The sequence below is a fragment of the Anopheles coustani genome, chromosome 2, assembly GCF_943734705.1.
Source record: "Anopheles coustani chromosome 2, idAnoCousDA_361_x.2, whole genome shotgun sequence".
NCBI lineage: Eukaryota > Metazoa > Arthropoda > Insecta > Diptera > Culicidae > Anopheles > Anopheles coustani.
The window spans coordinates 86,645,400-86,652,215 of NC_071289.1; the positions used below are offsets into that span (position 1 = coordinate 86,645,400).

The window sequence follows — 6,816 nt, forward strand, 5'->3', positions numbered from 1 at the left end:
TGGAATGTTATTATCTTTTTTTCTAACAATTTTTCTGCGCTTCTTTTTGTGGAAAAAAGTCAGTAGCCGTCAGTCTCCCACACGCACAATTTGATGAATGACTGTTTGAAGGCGAATGTAATTTATTTTTCCTCTTTTTTGCTTTCATGACTTCAAACAAAACACAATCTACGCATTCGATCGTAAAAAAGCGTTGGCTTCATTTGATTCGTTTGATTCGGGTGGGTTTTTTATTCTTATTGCGCTGGAATATTTTTTTCGTGGAAATATTAGGAACGGCGTTTTTTTTGTTTTCGACTTACAGAAAACGTCTCGTGCAGATGGAGATCGGGCCACTTCTGATAAAAGATTCAGATAAAAGTTCAAGCATGCATCAGAATCGTTTTATAGGACGCTAAGCTTAAGCAAAGCTAAGAGAAAAGGCAGACAAGTGATGGCAGATTGGACGAAAACTGCTTTTTGTGGAACATAAAGAAACAAGCTTGAAAAGGGTAAGAAGTTTAAATACACATTGTCTTAACGTGAATCAATGTAAAACAAACGAAAAAAAGGTAGTTTAGCTATAAAAATAAAAATATAGCAGAATAAATTATACGCCTACTGTGAAGAGGCGTTTTACTTTCCCTTGTATGCAAGGTATCAATTTCTAAAGTCTTTACGGGAGACTCGTTGGCTAATTTAGTAGACTGTGAGCATTGGGTGGGGGCGACGTTTGTATCGGAATGTTGGTAAAATAAAAGAAAAACTCTATCGAGATTTGCAATATATATGCCACGGATCAAACGTTAAAAACGCTGCGGGCTATCGAATGTGAGTAAATAACCATTTTCGTGCATAAAATGTCTTCGTAAATAAATTACGACTCCCCTCCCCCAATGGTGGTTAGGTGGCCTCAAACATGTGGGCGATGGATTTTATTTGATCTGCGAAGACGCGCGTACAATCTGTAGCGGTTTTATTACTGTTTGCCGTTGGGATCGATCGTGCGTTTGCGGGGCACTTTTTCAAACGAGACATGCTGCAATGGGTGAACGGTTGCTTTGCAAATCCTGTGGCCTCACGAAACTGGCAAGAGGATTAAGGATTGATTGTTGAACGATGTGCGCGCGATAAAGGTATTTCTTGGAAGCGTATGTTTGTGCCATAAGCCATCGTTTACTTACTGTGGATTGTTCCAGTCATCTTAAATCCAGCGAAGATTTTTCAAACCACGCAATATTAGATTCGTGTTTCTTAGTGAAAGTTTGTTCGTTATTTGATGGTGATGTAATCTTGAGTTTGGATCCAACTTTCCCATTTTGCTTAGCCCGAACTTTGCTTGCTCAAAAGCTGCACCCTGTTTTTAATATGACCTTCCAACAAGCCTACATCAACAAAGAAAAGCTTCTTCACATTCTTTGAAGAAGCCGAGGAACTGACAAGGAAAAGTTTCCCCTAACGAAGTGTCAACGGACGGGCTGAGTGCGAAACTTTTCCCGTTCCCATCGGTGCTGATGCTACTAAACTGTTGTTCCATCTTCCGCTAGGTCTTTAGAATCACCTTTTTGGCATGGGGATGCCGGTCGAGCATATTGGTAGTTTGTATAAAGGGCCTACTTTTACAACCAGATTGCTTGTTGAAGAGCCAGGCGGTTCCCTGGAATCTAATCAGAGATATACAGAAAGCGTTGTGACATGGTGAGGAGATTCAGTTTTTCATTTGAATTCAAATGATTACCAACTGCATTAAAATATCACGTATATGATGGGACAAAACTTTTTCCATCGCTTTGCGTACTTGCAGAGTTTTAGAAAATGACAATTTTGTACCGAAAAGCCACGAAGAAGATAAAAAAGGTTTTTGACAACTCTTGTTTGCTTTCATCGCCTATGAAATTATGTGAACTGGTGGATTTCCAGGTATTATTAACTGCTGAGAAATACATGGGAGGTTAATTTAGGTCACATGGAAAATTGTTTCAAGTTATTATATCTCCTATCATTTATAATAGTCAGTTTTGCAGATGTTGTCAGGGTGTATATTGAAGAGGTGGTAAAAATTAGTCATCCTCTACCGAAACGACGTTTTGTATTTGTACATCTTTTATTGCTCAGTCATAAGATGATACTATCACTTTTCACTAAGAATTAAGTACAGAATTGATGCAGATGATAATATTTCGGGATAATTGCTACCTCCTCCTCTAAGAAACGTTGTTGAAGATATGTATCCTGGCCTGGAGTTCCCATTGTCGGGAATCAAAAGCATGGCTCTGCTTCGGCAACAACATATTTCTATCGTATGTGGCACACCATCGACAGCTGTGAGGGGGAAAGATATTCAGCCGACCATGAAGCGAAAAGTCAACTCCATAATTTCTGTCGAAAAAGTTCCCTACCATGGCAGCGAGCCGTGCGATTAGAATTCGAAGTGACAAAGCGGCTCAATTGTTCCATCCCGAGTCCTTCCCTTAAGTATTCACCGTAAATAACAGTAAGAATACGAACATACTCCATCGAGGGGTGGGAAACACGGTACACATATTTCCATGTTGATCCCTTTCGGTAACGAGCCGACACGGAAGCAAGTGAAACGGCTGAAGATGGCATTGGGTTCATCCCGGTTGTACGACAGAATTTTGAATGTTAAGGCAGCTATTTACGAACTGGGAAGAGAGGCTTCTAGGAATATATTCTTCCTCGTAATGACGATTGCAGACAGGGATTGTTAGTGTGTGAATTCAATTTAAAGAAAGAAGCTCTTTATCGTTCTCCTTTGGAAAATGGTGAATGTTTTTGTGGTGTTGGAATTTAAATTTCACTCCTGGATTTTATTTTCGTTTTCAATTTATTTATAACATACCTCTTTAGCTAAACCATGCAATCAGTGATGTTTTCTTTACTAATCCGTGTTATGTATTGAGCAATCATTGATAATGTTGAAGCTATACAATTGTCTGCATGGCTATCAAACAAGCACAATTTGAAGGTAATTTTCAAATGGCGGAGCTTTGTAAAATTGGGGACAGATCCCACTACAAGGTGATAATGATTTAATTAATAACGGTCATTTAATTAACTTATTCCACGCAGCACGTTGTCGAAAAAAGTCCTTTCTTATGGAAGTTTATATTATGCTTTCAAAGAGTAAGCCAAGGTGGTGTGGAAAAAGCATTGAAATACGTAAAGAAGAAAATGAATTCCGTTGAATGGGAAAAATGGATTCTCAAGACGATAACATCCGGAGCGGCTGTAGGGGGGATTAAATATTCTTCGTTTGTAAAACGTTCCATTTTTGTCACCCAAAAAGTGCTTTTCGCGTTTCATAGAATAAAAATTAATTAATTAATAATCACTTATTGCAAACCGTTCCTTCACCATGTTTTATATAAAGAAAACAAAGTGTGCTTGTCCTATAGTAAACACATAAATTTAGGACGTGTCTGGCGATAATATCAGTTGAATATAATTTTCACTTTAATTTTAGTCAAATCAAATGGAACAAACAGCATTCTGAATAGCTTAACGTAACATGGAACTGATAGGAGCTTGATGCACGTATTATCTAGGAAACAGCACACTGCCTAATAATCTTACAATAACTATTAGAATTTCATGACGAATACAGTTTTCTTTCCGAATGTTTTAAAAGTTATTTTAAATATCCATTTATTGCTTTAAACCCAGTAGCAGCAATGTAATCTACTTGCATAGGATCTTTAAGAATGAGCCCCTTATTTTTCATCTGACAGCTTAAAAGAGACACGGTTTATCAAGCAATGACTTCCTTAAGCCAAAGTTAAAAAGCCTCAATCTACTTCTGTTCGGCTGTTGCTTGTGCTGGTGGTGGTGCTTTTTATTTTGAGGACTTTTAAAATCAGCTAACGTAGGCGGCTGGTTCCGAAGTCAATGGAACGTTTATTTCAGTTCTCCGAATCGGCTAAGCTGGTGCTAAGCTAATGGTAAACATCATGGATTTGCGTGCCCTGTCACTGGCTCTTCGTTGAGGCGCTCGTTAACTTAAAAATAGCTGGACGTTCGTACGAAGAAGGCGACTAAAAGCACCTAATAATAACTGGCAAATCATGTGGCTTGAAGGGACCGAGCTTTTCACCATTTCCATGAGCATTTGCCACTTTTCGGACGACGGTAACGAAAACGCATCGAAACAAACATAGAGCCCCCACTTTTGACAGGCATGGTGGCATCGTCTCACATTGGACACCAAGTTTTCATACAAAATAGCCCGAAACTGACTTGAGTTCTCCGTTTGGTTTTTTGCTTTCCGTTTTGAGAGCATGCTTAATGTGCTCACTGAACTTTCCTTCCGGAGCAAACCAAGCAACACGGACCGTGTTGTCAACACTTCCGGGTGAATAAAGTTACTTAATTAAACTAATCGTTTAGTTACTAAGTTTCTCTGTAAAGGACATGAGTGGCATAAACAAAATAAGCACTTTGGGGATTATGAAATTAAGGGGTCCTGTTTGAATATTGATCTAGTTTTCTATTCAATCAGTTGGTTTCCGAACTCAATTTGTTCCGATTTTCTTCGATTTATTGTAGCATTGTCATTTGGCTGGGGGAATCAATTTATACCTTTATTGATATATATTTGTTCGAGAAAAACGTGTTTCAAATTTGAAACACATTGATCATAGAATTCCAATAATGCACAATACGCTCAATTGAGTGAACTAAAAGATGAGTTTAATAAAGGTCATAGATTCTATAAAACAAAGTTTTTACTGAAATGTGAAATATCATCATCCTATGAGTAACACTAGATTCTTGGAAATCCGTATGCTGCTTCAGCGCTATTTTTCCAACGCCTGACGCAAAGCGCACACCGCGAAGATTTTATTCTCAGTAATGCACAAGCGTCAAATACGAGCCACCAGGCGCCTCCACTCACGCCATCGCCATAAATAAGTTGGTTTAAGACGAAAAGAGGACTTTTTTATATTGTTGGGACCTATGCAATCGTAAGCTTTTTGATTTTGTCTGAACCAGAGTGTATTTTGTATTGTTTGTCGAGCCGGGGCAACAAAGTGCCCCGCAGTACAAATAATAATCAAATTAAATTTCACAGCCGTTAATAAACTGTGTTATTTAACTGTTAGCAAAACACGGAAAGAGAATGGAAGATTGTAAAGTGTTTGTAAAACAGAAAGAACCGATAGGTTTCGAATCCACAAACGCGAGCAAATAGGGTAAACTTTCCAATAGTCGACACTTTAAAAAGCTTTAAGCACTTCATTAACTTACTGGCGGCAATCTGTAGGCGTAATCTAACACTTATTGACCTCGTGGAAAATGAACCATCAAATTGCATCGACAGCTCAGTCGCGCGCCGACACGAAAGTGGCTCCAATGAAAAGGAGAGGAATAAAATTACTACTGTATGACGAGGTAAAGCCCCGACTTAAGATGGGGAAAGGAGGCCTCACAAAGAACATAAAATCGGGACGTTTATTATTTTCGCGTTCACCGTCACGCACAATAGAATTTTCTGGGCATTAGTAAATAATATCGGGCACGGAACGGAGATCTTATGATTTCATAAATATCCCAAATTATGGTATCAAATAGCAACGCACGCTTCCGGATCGGTCTTGCTTTTCGGGGGCTCCGACGTTACTGTACGGTGTTGTACTCGCAATAACAACACGAATGTCATATTTTACTGTTTGTGTTCCGTCGGAGGCAGCGTAAGGTGCCCGTGGGATTTTGTGTCGCCGTCCGTCCCCACCGGAAGTGGAAGTAACGTAATGCATTGCAACGTTTGGCGGGCAAATTGTAGAGAAATGTTGGTGCTGTTTACGCAGCAATTGTAATCCAATACAAACAACTTTACCCATATCGGATTCAACCGGTGGGAAGCTTGTGCTCCATCAAGAAGATAGTAACTTTTGTTACGTGTTGCTACTCTGTACAGTTCATAAATTGATTTTACGACCAAGATTTCGACTTACTGAAGGGACGTGTGTCGGTGAGGGGGAGAACATGGAAAGTGTTGATAAGCTGTTGTTGTTTCCTGTGTGCCTTCAGAAAAGGGCACGCAGGATACAGAAATATGACATGATAGTTCAAAGCACGAATCAATTATTCAGAAGCACTTCCGCTTCAACGAAACAAGAAATTCTCAGCGAATTTCAATTCTTGGTTATGGCAAGGTAATGACGACAAGCAATGCTAAATTATGCAATATTAAAACAGATGTTCATCTCATCCATCAACCTAATGCCGAAAAATCTGAGAATTCTAAATGAAAAATAAAAAGAGGAACAAAGTGACACAACATAAAGCATTAAGATACACTTTGCAATAGAAAAAAAAACACTAAATGAAGCATCAACTCGTAAATGTTTTCAAACAAATATGATATAAACTAGGTGAGTATTTTAGTGCAGACGATTTCTGAATAAAATGGGTTTGGTGTTGTATGTACGGTAATGTTATGTTTGTTATCAGTTTATTGATTTGTATGCACTTTGTTCATTTATTGTTCAATTATTTAACCTTCATAGTTTATCTTTTACATTCTTATATTTGTTAGTTCAGCAATCTCTTATCATCAAAAAATCCTTAAACTCTCTGCTAAACCGAATGTGTTCTGGGTTGTATACTCTTTGTCGAAGGTTTTGGATTAAAATGTAATTTACTAAAACGCACAGGAGAATACCTCCGAAGGAAGGTTTTATTCGGAAAGTCTCCCTCTTGCGCCCATATTTCATCGCCACTTTGAGAAAAGGATTTTGATTGTGCTTTGTCTGTGTGACTTTGTTGCTGGGGTGTTCTGTTTTACGTTAGTTTTGTCTTTCTGTCCGCCGTGAC

General features: G+C 38.6%; 1 protein-coding gene across 1 annotated transcript in view; it reads left to right on the plus strand.

Moving 5' to 3' along the window:
* The window catches only part of LOC131265225 (astacin-like), a 197,042-nt gene that overhangs the window by 115,192 nt on the left and 75,034 nt on the right, over positions 1–6,816 (plus strand). The gene's annotated exons all lie outside the window — the stretch shown is intronic.